The sequence below is a fragment of the Schistocerca piceifrons genome, chromosome 1 (genome assembly GCF_021461385.2).
Source record: "Schistocerca piceifrons isolate TAMUIC-IGC-003096 chromosome 1, iqSchPice1.1, whole genome shotgun sequence".
Classification (NCBI taxonomy): domain Eukaryota; kingdom Metazoa; phylum Arthropoda; class Insecta; order Orthoptera; family Acrididae; genus Schistocerca; species Schistocerca piceifrons.
Window position 1 is genome coordinate 978,490,620 of NC_060138.1, and position 12,519 is coordinate 978,503,138.

General features: G+C 39.6%; 1 protein-coding gene across 1 annotated transcript in view; it reads left to right on the forward strand.

Annotated features, from left to right (window-relative positions):
- The window catches only part of LOC124794936 (delta-1-pyrroline-5-carboxylate synthase), a 205,032-nt gene that overhangs the window by 60,615 nt on the left and 131,898 nt on the right, over nucleotides 1–12,519 (forward strand). The gene's annotated exons all lie outside the window — the stretch shown is intronic.

Here is a 12,519-nt window from a genome sequence, read left to right on the forward strand (position 1 = left end):
AATGTAATAAATATTTTTTTTTTTTGTCATCGGTCTACTGACTGGTTTGATGCGGCCCGCCACGAATTCCTTTCCTGTGCTAACCTCTTCAGCTCAGAGTAGCACTTGCAACCTACGTCCTCAATTATTTGCTTGGCGTACTCCAATCTCTGTCTTCCTCTACAGTTTTTGCCCTCTACAGCTCCCTCTAGTACCATGGAAGTCATTCCCTCATGTCTTAGCAGATGTCCTATCATTCTGTCCCTTCTCCTTATCAGTGTTTTCCACATATTCCTTTTCTCTCCGATTCTGCGTAGAACCTCCTCATTCCTTACCTTATCAGTCCATCTATTTTTCAACATTCGTCTATAGCACCACATCTCAAATGCTTCGATTCTCTTCTGTTCCGGTTTTCCCACAGTCCATGTTTCACTACCATACAATGCTGTACTCCAGACGTACATCCTCAGAAATTTCTTCCTCAAATTAAGGCCGGTATTTGATATTAGTAGACTTCTCTTGGCCAGAAATGCCTTTTTTGCCATAGCGAGTCTGCTTTTGATGTCCTCCTTGCTCCGTCCGTCATTGGTTATTTTACTGCCTAGGTAGCAGAATTCCTTAACTTCATTGACTTCGTGACCATCAATCCTGATGTTAAGTTTCTCGCTGTTCTCATTTCTACTACTTCTCATTACCTTCGTCTTTCTCCGATTTACACTCAAATCATACTGTGTACTCATTAGACTGTTCATTCCGTTCAGCATATCATTTAATTCTTCTTCACTTTCACTCAGGATAGCAATGTCATCAGCGAATCGTATCATTGATATCCTTTCACCTTGTATTTTAATTCCATTCCTGAACCTTTCTTTTATTTACATCATTGCTTCCTCGATGTACAGATTGAAGAGTAGGGGCGAAAGGTTACAGCCTTGTCTTACACCTTTCTTAATACGAGCACTTCGTTCTTGATCGTCCACTCTTAATATTCCCTCTTGGTTGTTGTACGTATTGTATATGACCCGTCTCTCCCTATAGCTTACCCCTGCTTTTTTCAGAATCTCGAACAGCTTTTTCCAGGTCGACAAATCCTATGAAAGTGTCTTGATTTTTCTTTAGCCTTGCTTCCATTATTAGCCGTAACGTCAGAATTGCCTCTCTCGTCCCTTTACTTTTCCTAAAGCCAAACTGATCGTCACCTAGCGCATTCTCAATTTTCTTTTCCATTCTTCTGTATATTATTCTTGTAAGCAGCTTCGATGCATGAGCTGTTAAGCTGATTGTGCGATAATTCTCGCACTTGTCAGCTCTTGCCGTCTTCGGAATTGTGTGGATGAAGCTTCTCCGAAAGTCAGATGGTATGTCGCCAGACTCATATATTCTACACACCAACGTGAATAGTCGTTTTGTTGCCACTTCCCCCAGTGATTTTAGAAATTCTGATGGAATGTTATATATCCCTTCTGCCTTATTTGACCGTAAGTCCTCCAAAGCTCTTTTAAATTCCGATTCTAATACTGGATCCCCTATCTCTTCTAAATCGACTCCTGTTTCTTCTTCTATCACATCAGACAAATCTTCACCCTCATAGAGGCTTTCAATGTATTCTTTCCACCTATCTGCTCTTTTCTCTGCATGTAACAGTGGAATTCCCGTTGCACTCTTAATGTTACCACCGTTGCTTTTAATGTCACCAAAGGTTGTTTTGACTTTCCTGTATGCTGAGTCTGTCCTTCAGACAATCATATCTTTTTCGATGTCTTCACATTTTTCCTGCAGCCATTTCGTCTTAGCTTCCCTGCACTTCCTATTTATTTCATTCCTCAGCGATTTGTATTTTTGTATTCCTGATTTTCCCGGAACATGTTTGTACTTCCTCCTTTCATCAATCAACTGAAGTATTTCTTCTGTTACCCATGGTTTCTTCGCAGCTACCTTCTTTGTACCTATGTTTTCCTTCCCAACTTCTGTGATGGCCCTTTTTAGAGATGTCCATTCCTCTTCAACTGTACTGCCTACTGCGCTATTCCTTATTGCTGTATCTATAGCGTTAGAGAACTTCAAACGTATCTCGTCATTCCTTAGTACTTCCGTATCCCACTTCTTTGCATATTGATTCTGTTGTGGACTGACAAGACAGCCAGTCCACAGTGACGGGTAACCGAAAGGCACGCGCTTAAACTCACGCAGGCTGGCGTGAGGTCTGAAACAGGATACGTAATGAATGCTATAAAGAAAAGTACGTAGCTGCTGGAATACTTAACTTTAATCCACAATTGGTGAACATTGGTCTTGTTACTGTACATGCTTCATTAGATACATAGCAAAGGATAAATGGCGCCTTGCTAGGTCGTAACAATTGACTTAGCTGAAGGCTATGGTAACTATCGTCTTTGCAAATGAGAGCGTAATTCTCAGTGAACCTTTCCTAGCAACGTCGGCTGTACAACAGGGGCGAGTGCTAGTCAGTCTCTCGAGACCTGCCGTGTGGTGGCGCTCGGTCTGCAATCACTGACAGTGGCGACACGCGGGTCCGACATGTACTAATGGACCGCGGCCGATTTAAAAGCTACCACCTAGCAAGTGTGGTGTTTGGCGGTGACACCACAGATTCTATCTGACTAATGTCTTGAACTTCAGCCTGCTCTTCATCACTACTATATTGTGATCTGAGTCTATATCTGCTCCTGGGTACGCCTTACAATCCAGTATCTGATTTCGGAATCTCTGTCTGACCATGATGTAATCTAATTGAAATCTTCCCGTATCTCCCGGCCTTTTCCAAGTATACCTCCTCCTCTTGTAATTCTTGAACAGGGTATTCGCTATTATTAGCTGAAACTTGTTACAGAACTCAATTAGTCTTTCTCCTCTTTCATTCCTTGTCCCAAGCCCATATTCTCCTGTAACCTTTTCTTCTACTCCTTCCCCTGCAACTGCATTCCAGTCGCCCATGACTATTAGATTTTCGTCCCCCTTTACATACTGCATTACCCTTTCAATATCCTCATACACTTTCTCTATCTGTTCATCTTCAGCTTGCGACGTCGGCATGTATACCTGAACTATCGTTGTCGGTGTTGGTCTGCTGTCGATTCTGATTAGAACAACCCGGTCACTGAACTGTTCACAGTAACACACCCTCTGCCCTACCTTCCTATTCATAACGAATCCTACACCTGTTATACCATTTTCTGCTGCTGTTGATATTACCCGATACTCATCTGACCAGAAATCCTTGTCTTCCTTCCACTTCCACTTAAATAATAGTGAATATAAACTGTAGACATTGTCATTAAATAACAAGGTAAGGATAACGATCACTTATTCTTGCATAAACAGATCCACAAATATAACCACTTAGTTAAAGGCTGTACCATAGTTACAGGCTGTGTGATAACAAATAAGAAGACACAACAAATAAGAAGAGACAACACACAACAGTATACATATGTCTTTTCAGACTATTATCTGTAACTCACGAAATAAAACTAATTCAAAGATAGAAGGCAATTTCTAAACAGAAACAAAATAATCCTGATACAACATTTAAAGTACATTTACTTTAAGAAGAGAACATCTAGTTACTATAATAGAAAAGACTTGGATAGTATGTAAGTTTACACTTAACAATGGATAACTAGGAATGGAATAACATGAAGGAAGAAATAATTAAAGCTGCAGCAGAAGCACTTGGCACAAGAAAGAAAAATCTTTTCAAAATGGGTCTGTCATACTGGATAGATGAAGAACATAGTCTAATTGAAGATAAGAAACATACCTACTTAACAATGTTAAATCCCCTAGATGATCAAGATCTGAGTCTAGATTGTAAAAGAAAAATACTGATATACTGAAAAGAGACGTCAGGAAATTTAAAAATCATAGTTGTGAATATTTATCACAAACATTGAACAGGATTTATGAGGAAGACTAGACAAATCATACGAAATAATGAAACATTTAAACAAAGAAGATAAAGACAGTCTGTAACTAAACACAATAGCAGAAGTTAATTGATGGCAATACCTTAAAACACTCTGGACAGATGTGCAAGACGCTCAGATGTTTCTGGCTTAAGTAGATAGCAATGTAGACTTAATAACGCTGGAGGAACTACAGGACACAACTTCTAACAAGAACAGGAAGACTCCAGGATGTGGTAAAATCAATATAGAACTGTTAAAAATGCACCAAATAGTGAATAAGTTAGACTACTCGATTTTTTGAAATTATGTTTAGATACTAAATGAACTGAGCGTGGTCCAGATACAACCTGTTTATAAGAAATTAAATAGACATGGAAGTGGGAACTACAAAGGTATTAGCCTTCTAAATGCACATCATTAATTGTGTGCTACAATTAAAAAAAAAAACGACTATCGCCAGTCACGAAACTATGTTATCAGATGCTCAACATGGTTTTCACAAAAGAAGAACGTACCCGGACTGTAATTTCACTATGATACAACTGATAGAAAAACACCATGAATTCAATTTACCAACTTTTTTTCCCTTCACTCACTTCCAAAGAGGCGTTTGATAAAGTAAACCGAAACAAACTGTCGAAATTTTTAAGAAACATAGGAATGCCATCTCATTTTGTAAGAGCTATACAAGGCATATAAATGAATAACAAAATACAAATACAAATAGCTGGTGGTAGACATTATTCGACTGAAATAAAGTAAGGAGTTAGACAAGCGTGTCCCCTTCCACCCACTCTTTCTAATATACTCCTATATCGGCGACGTAACCAAAAATTGAGTATAGGCAATAATACATTTTAAAACAATATGTATGTTAGTACACTGCTTTTTGCTGACGACCAAGGACTTGTTAGAATGAGAATGACCTGCAAGAAACTGATGTAAGTAGAATAGCAAAAGATTTCAACGTGAACCTCTCTATTATGAAGACAAAATCAATGGCGTTTTCAGGATACCAGTCGATACTAAACAGATAATAGAGCAAGAAAATATATTTAAATACTAAGGGTGCGACATGACATATGGGATAAATAATAAAATGTAAAATAAATTAGACATATTCCACTATTTGATGGAACTACTGGGTGGTTATAATTAAAGTGCAGCTACTCACGGAAGTTTAGTGTGGCTTGTATGTAATTATCATACGGCAGCGAAACTCGGTGGATATGTCAATGTGTTACTGCGAAACCGATTTGTATTGGAAAAAAATTAGTTTCTAATTTGGCCACCAGGTGCAAATCTGCCTCTATACAGCAAGCATCTCGTCGACGTCTCTAGTGCTCGTATTTAACAAATTGTATAAGCAGCGGTTATTAATAAAATCAAAATGATACTTTCCTCACTTGGTTGACCTTTTATGCCCACGTCCCCTTCCTAATCAATTACATACGGAAATACTTCTATACGTCTTATTGAATTCACAACGCACCTAGTGGCCGAAATTGGAACAATTCTTTTCCAGAGTAAATCGGTTCCGCAATAACGCATTATAATATATACTTATTTTCGCTGTGATATGATAGTTACAGCTCACACTGGACCTCTGGAGTAGCTGTACTTTAATTATAACCACCTATATATGCAAAACTTTGAGAAAGAAAATGGACAGAGATACACTACTAAAAAGAGAATAGAAGCATGCAAAATGAAATTTCCTTCATACCAGGCTACACATACTTTAATGGATAGAGGTAGAAATAGTAACACTAGAACTGGAGTGAATATGCAAAACTTGATTGACACAATGAATAGTTTCATCTAAGAAGGAAAGAACACAAAACATTATGTCAGATGCCAGAATCACTGAGAAAACAATGTGATATACACCAAGAGGCAAAAGATATTTAGGAAGACCAATAAAGAGATAGACTGACCAGATCAGAAAGACGAAACGGACCAAAAGTCCCAACGCTTGATGTAGATTATTAATATTAATATTATTATTATTAGTATTGTTCAGCCTGAATACCGGAGAAAGCATTTTTAACCCTGTGGGGTCTTATGCCGTCACCTAATGTACATTTAGTGTCCTTATTTACTGAGACACTTTCAGATTTAACCCGCCTTGACTTATACAATTCACTTCCGGTGTCATTAAGTAGCTATGACAGATATGAATAGCTGAACGAATTTTTGTAACAGCTTCGAAACACCACAGTGCACTGAAAAAGACGGGAATTAATGTTGACATAGGCGGGTTCTTCTCCCAAAGGAGGTCCTGAATCGTTACGAAATGAGGCGACAGGAATAGCTCTAGCGGGGAGTTCAGTTCAAATATTCATGCAGCGCGGCGGCACTCAAGTGGGAGCTTATCGGAGCCAGTGGCGCACGATCTAAAGTAAACTCGCCGATAGCCGCTATCTCGCAAAGTGTTTGCCCCTGCTGGTGGAAAGTTTCTCCGTCAGGTTGAGCCGATAGCAATAGCTCCTCCGCAAACAGCCTTCTTGTCATTTTGTGGCTCGGCTTAATAATTGAAATGCTAGCATTGTAATAGTGACAGGGTCACCTAAAGTTCAATGTTACTAAGGTAACTAATACAGAGGAAACACTACCTTAACAGCAGTTATCTCATATCCACGAAGATCTCTCATCGTTTAAGTCAGCTTTCTGAGAAAAGCATCTAGAAGGCATAAAAAAAGACGTAAGCAATATTTCTACATCTACATCTACATCTATACTCCGCGAGCCACCTTACGGTGTGTGGCGGAGGGTACTTATTGTACCACTATCTGATCCCCCCTTCCCTGTTCCATTCACGAATTGTGCGTGGGAAGAACGACTGCTTGTAAGTCTCCGTATTTGCTCTAATTTCTCGGATCTTTTCGTTGTGATCATTACGCGAGATATATCTGGGCGGTAGTAATATGTTGCCCATCTCTTCCCGTAATGTGCTCTCTCGTAATTTCGATAATAAACCTCTCCGTATTGCGTAACGCCTTTCTTGAAGTGTCCGCCACTGGAGCTTGTTCAGCATCTCCGTAACGCTCTCCCGCTGACTAAATGTCCCCATAACGAATCGCGCTGCTTTTCGCTGGATCATGTCTATCTCTTCTATTAATCCAACCTGGTAAGGGTCCCATACTGATGAGCAATACTCAAGAATCGGACGAACAAGCGTTTTGTAAGCTACTTCTTTCGTCGATGAGTCACATTTTCTTAGAATTCTTCCTATGAATCTCAACCTGGCGCCTGCTTTTCCCACTATTTGTTTTATGTGATCATTCCACTTCAGATCGCTCCGGATAGTAACTCCTAAGTATTTTACGGTCGTTACCGCTTCCAATGATTTACCACCTATGGCATAATCGTACTGGAATGGATTTCTGCCCCTATGTATGCGCATTATATTACATTTATGGAAAGCTGCCAGCTGTCGCACCATGCATTAATCCTCTGCAGGTCCTCCTGGAGTACGTACGAGTCTTCTGATGTTGCTACTTTCTTGTAGACAACCGTGTCATCTGCAAATAGCCTCACGGAGCTACCGATGTTGTCAACTAAGTCATTTATGTATATTGTAAACAATAAAGGTCCTATCACGCTTCCCTGCGGTACTCCCGAAATTACCTCTACATCTGCAGATTTTGAACCGTTAAGAATGACATGTTGTGTTCTTTCTTCTAGGAAATCCTGAATCCAATCACAAACCTGGTCCGATATTCCGTAAGCTCGTATTTTTTTCACTAAACGTAAGTGCGGGACCGTATCAAATGCCTTCCTGAAGTCCAGGAATACGGCATCAATCTGCTCGCCAGTGTCTACGGCACTGTGAATTTCTTGGGCAAACAGGGCGAGCTGAGTTTCACATGATCTCTGTTTGCGGAATCCATGTTGGTTATGATGAAGGAGATTTGTATTATCTAAGAACGTCATAATACGAGAACACAAAACATGTTCCATTATTCTACAACAGATTGACGTAAGCGAAATAGGCCTATAATTATACGCATCTGATTTATGACCCTTCTTGAAAATGGGAACGACCTGCGCTTTCTTCCAGTCTTTACGTTCTTCCAGCGATCTACGATAAATTGCTGATAGAAAGGGGGCAAGTTCTTTAGCATAATCACTGTAGAATCTTAAGGGTATCTCGTCTGGTCCGGATGCTTTTCCGCTACTAAGTGATAGCAGTTGTTTTTCAATTCCGATATCGTTTATTTCAATATTTTCCATTTTGGCGTCCGTGCGACGGCTGAAGTCAGGGACCGTGTTACGATTTTCCGCAGTGAAACAGTTTCGGAACACTGAATTCAGTATTTCTGCCTTTCTTCGTTTGAATGGACATGGATACAGCTAGCACTAAGGAAAGCTTACCCGTCCTAACAGTAACATGTAACTGTGCTGCAAATGATGTATATGAAGCAGTCAAAACCACTGTGAGTGTTGACACAAAGTGTAAATCTGATATCAAACAGCTCAAGCGGCTTTAGAGGAGAAAACAGGGCACTTATGTGTCACATAGCTAATGTGTTTCTATCTCCTCTAAAAATTCCGTCAATCTTTATACGTAGTTTCTTCACACCCTTCATGCAGTGAACCAAACTACCGACAAAATTTCTGAGATTGTTCAGGGATATTTTCTGAACATTTTGCTTTAAAGGAACTGTCGTTTCCAGTGGCTTGTGAAAAGGGAATTGTATCTGAACAGCAGTGCAAAACATCGACGGTATGTGTTGTGTGTCTTGTTAGGAAACAAACTTATTCCCGTCACTCACGGAATTAGTCGACTACATTGTTATTGCGCTTGGTAGTGAGGACGCTTCAATCGGCTTGTCGTGAATTTTTATCGTGACATTTCACAAGGACACACTGAACCATTTCATAGTACGATGCACAACTGTCTTGAAACCATTCACAATAGGATGCGCTTTCCTTCGCCATCACTCTACTCGTTTACTGTAATGCCTCCGCGTGTTTCCGGTAGCGCTATGGCAAGCCAAGTGCAGTAATATCGTGGTCGGGTAATACTTGCTGATAACAATAATGCCCACTTTATTTTTCGCCCTCAAGCTTGCAGTCAGTACTGCTTGTTTCTGCCTCAGATTTGCATTACTAGCAGTGTTAGCTTTTGAATGCGTCAACTATGATAGGTTTACCGATGAAGAGATGACTGCATGTGTTCATTGACGGAATGGAGGAGCGGTAATACGACGTTGCGCTGAGCTGTTCTCGCAGCAGTGGAAGCTACACTACTTTCGCAGCTGAGAGTTGTTGCAATATTTCGTGTTTCGTTTTATAAGTTTTAATGATAGCCTGTTAAGGCTTTCTCAATTTCGTGAAGGAAGTTTCACAGAAACAAAGGTAAATGGGATAAAAAACCGAATAATCCATAACTGCAGTATTACTTTTTGACGGACCAACGGAGACCACGGATCCGTATACAGAAATACTCTGGAAATACGCCTCAGAAACATCCCAAATTTTTTCGTTGGCTTTTGGATTCATAGCGTATCCAGTAATCAGACATACAGAGTGAGTCAGGAGGAACGCTACATGCTTTGAAGGGTGATGTCTGAATAAAAAAAAGTTATATGAACGTAAGTCCTGTTCTTAACAATTTACAAAGAAATTAATCGTAACAACGGGCAACAGGACAAATGCGGATAGTAGTAAATGAAACATTGTGATTTAGAGAGGAGTATGGGAATACCTGATATGGGCATTGTGATAATAACAAACCAGCCACAGGTATTTTTGTGCCCACTCTCTTTAATGACGTGTTTCGAAAATATCATCAGATTCAATTAAGGGCACACACACACCATACAATGCACTGAGTCAACTTAAGTGTGTCATATTCCTACTCAATATGGCCCACTTGAGTTGACTCAGTACATTGTACGATGTGTGTTCCCTTAATTGAATCTGATGAGATTTTCGAAACGCGACATTAAAAGAGTGATTACAAAAGTACCTGTGGCTATTTTACTATTATCACAGCGTCCAACATGGGGGCACACCTCATTCGCGATTTTGTATCGCAAATGCAATATTATGATATAACTTTTTTTTAACTGTGTACATTTCCTCACAAAAGACGTTCCAAAAGTCCACCGTTAACTGCAATCCATTTTGCAGCTCTTGTTGCTAGTCTGAGCTCATTCGTACGGTTCTGTACTTGAGCACACGCATGTAAAATACGAGCGAAAAGTTCCTCCTTTATGTTCGTGTTGCGCTCGTAGACTTCGCTCTTAAGCCAACCACACAAACAGAATGCAAGGGATTAAGATCGAATGATCTCGGTGGCCAAGAAACGACTCTCGGCGACGAATCCAACGTCGAGGATACTTTTCACTGAGATACTGTGTCACTGGCCGTACAGTACGTGCAGGAGCTCCGTCGTGCTGAAAGTACATAGGACGTCGCGTTGCCAAAGGAATATCCCCCACGTATTCTGGTGAGACATTTTGAAATAGGTGAAGTTACCGTACTCTGTTAAGACGGCTATCTAAAGGAAATGGACAGATGAGTTGTGTCAGTAATCATTGAAATGGTCAGTAAAGAGTGAGTGATGGTGAAGAAGGAAATACGACTAACGCCCGTGTTTTTCAAACTGCTGTATGTTAGATATGATTAAGAAAACGGCATATGTTCATTTGAAGGCCTTGTTCAGAATCATCAGTACTATCGCATATCAGAGCATGTATCTCTCCTCCTGACTCATTCCATATGTTGTTTGATGGAAGCTGCCTTGTGTTATGGATAGCCTACGTGTTTTATGATCCATGCGCGCTAGGATCGGGGCAAAACAACGGTCTGTAAGCTTCAACCAGCTCTTTGTTGTCTCTTACATTGTCCCTTTCATTCACATGGCAAATATTATAAAACTCTTTCAGAATTTATATGAACTAATGGTGAATTAAATACAGTCAACAACATTTCGGTTGAATAAATTGCAACTCTTCGCATTTCGCTGCCTTAGACTTTTAGTTACTCTTTCGTACGACCTAAACACACAGAGTTCTACCCTGCAATACTTATGAAACCTTAGAAAGTTCATCGTATGACCACACGGCTGTACTCATTCTTTAACACCCTATTTTGGTCAGTTTTAAGATCATCTTCAAGTTACAGAAATTTTACTTCTTATATGACACAAAGTCACTCTTAATAGTGACAAAAATTAGTAGTATAACAAATTTATAACTTAAAAATTGTTCAAATACTTACAGAAATATGTAAAGCGGTCATTCACATCTTACTCAAAATATTGTGTACAAAATTTCGGGGTGGTTTGAGAAACACTATAGCAATACTCAGACCTTTCCAGAAGTCAAATAAGAAATCGAAATATTTTATTAGGCACGCCAAACATCAAGCGCTAATACTCCTGAATGAGAACATTGAAATATTAGGACAGATGTAATTTAAAAGCACGAAGTGCCAAAGACGAAACAACAATTTAGAAACAGTCGTTTTCTGTAATTTCAAGGCTAAATACTTTCTTACGCGTGAATATTACCTACACCTGGTACATAATGCGACAGTAATCAGTGGACATATCCATCTAAGGCTCTATTCGTGCAGTACATAACCAATCAATTCAAATACAGTTCACAGCAAAGCTATATTTGTTTCCTTCATAATTACTATGTTCTCGTGTCCATAGGCTGCATCTTAGCGTGTTTCTAAAACAAACATTCACTGATGCATCTACAAAGCCGGCGGCTTACTACCAACTTAGTCCCTATAATACCCAAGTCACAACTGTCCCTCGTCTAGAACAGACACAATGATTCTTTTTCCAATTTTATTCCTAAACACAGAAGATAACTTCATTTTTACTTTTAGAATTTCCGTATCGAATCACTTTACAGATCAGTTTATAATATAATTCCACTTCAGGTTCTGTCCGTGCTTTTCTGACCACATTACGAAGTCTCTTCAATGTTGTAGGGTATTAATGTCCCACTGAAAGCCGTACACGGTCGTTAAGTGGTTTACTTAACGTAGCTTTAACAAGATCATAGTTGACATCTTGGGTTGTCGGGTGGTCTTCCGGATATCAGCGTCGTACTTGCACGATATTTCGGTAGCGTAACTCTTTACCTGAGTCTCAGGTCGCACCTGATGAAGGTAACGAGTTACGCTACCGAAGTATCGTGCAAGTACGACGCTGATATCCGGAAGAACACCAGACAAACCAAGAAGTCATTAGATCGCCAGGAAAGCCTGAAGAATTACAACATCATAGTTTTCATTCTTCCTTATCTCAGAAACTGGAGTATCAACGATGAACATAAACTATAATATTATTATAATAATCTTAGCCAAAGTAATACTAACATTAAAAGTAACTCAATAAGAAGTAGAGTATTGGGAAGGGGTGAGACCCCTGCCCTCGCCTCCTCAGGTGATCGAGTGAACCTAACCATACAAAGAAATACGATAGCTACGGTGTACGTGAATGAGATACATTAAAATTTGGATAATGTCGACATAGAATTGCAACATACAAAACATATGACATCCATAAGAGAGATTATAAGTACATTCTTCGAATGATTTACTACGCAGCGTGAGACTATATACCTTTCAATAGTCTTCA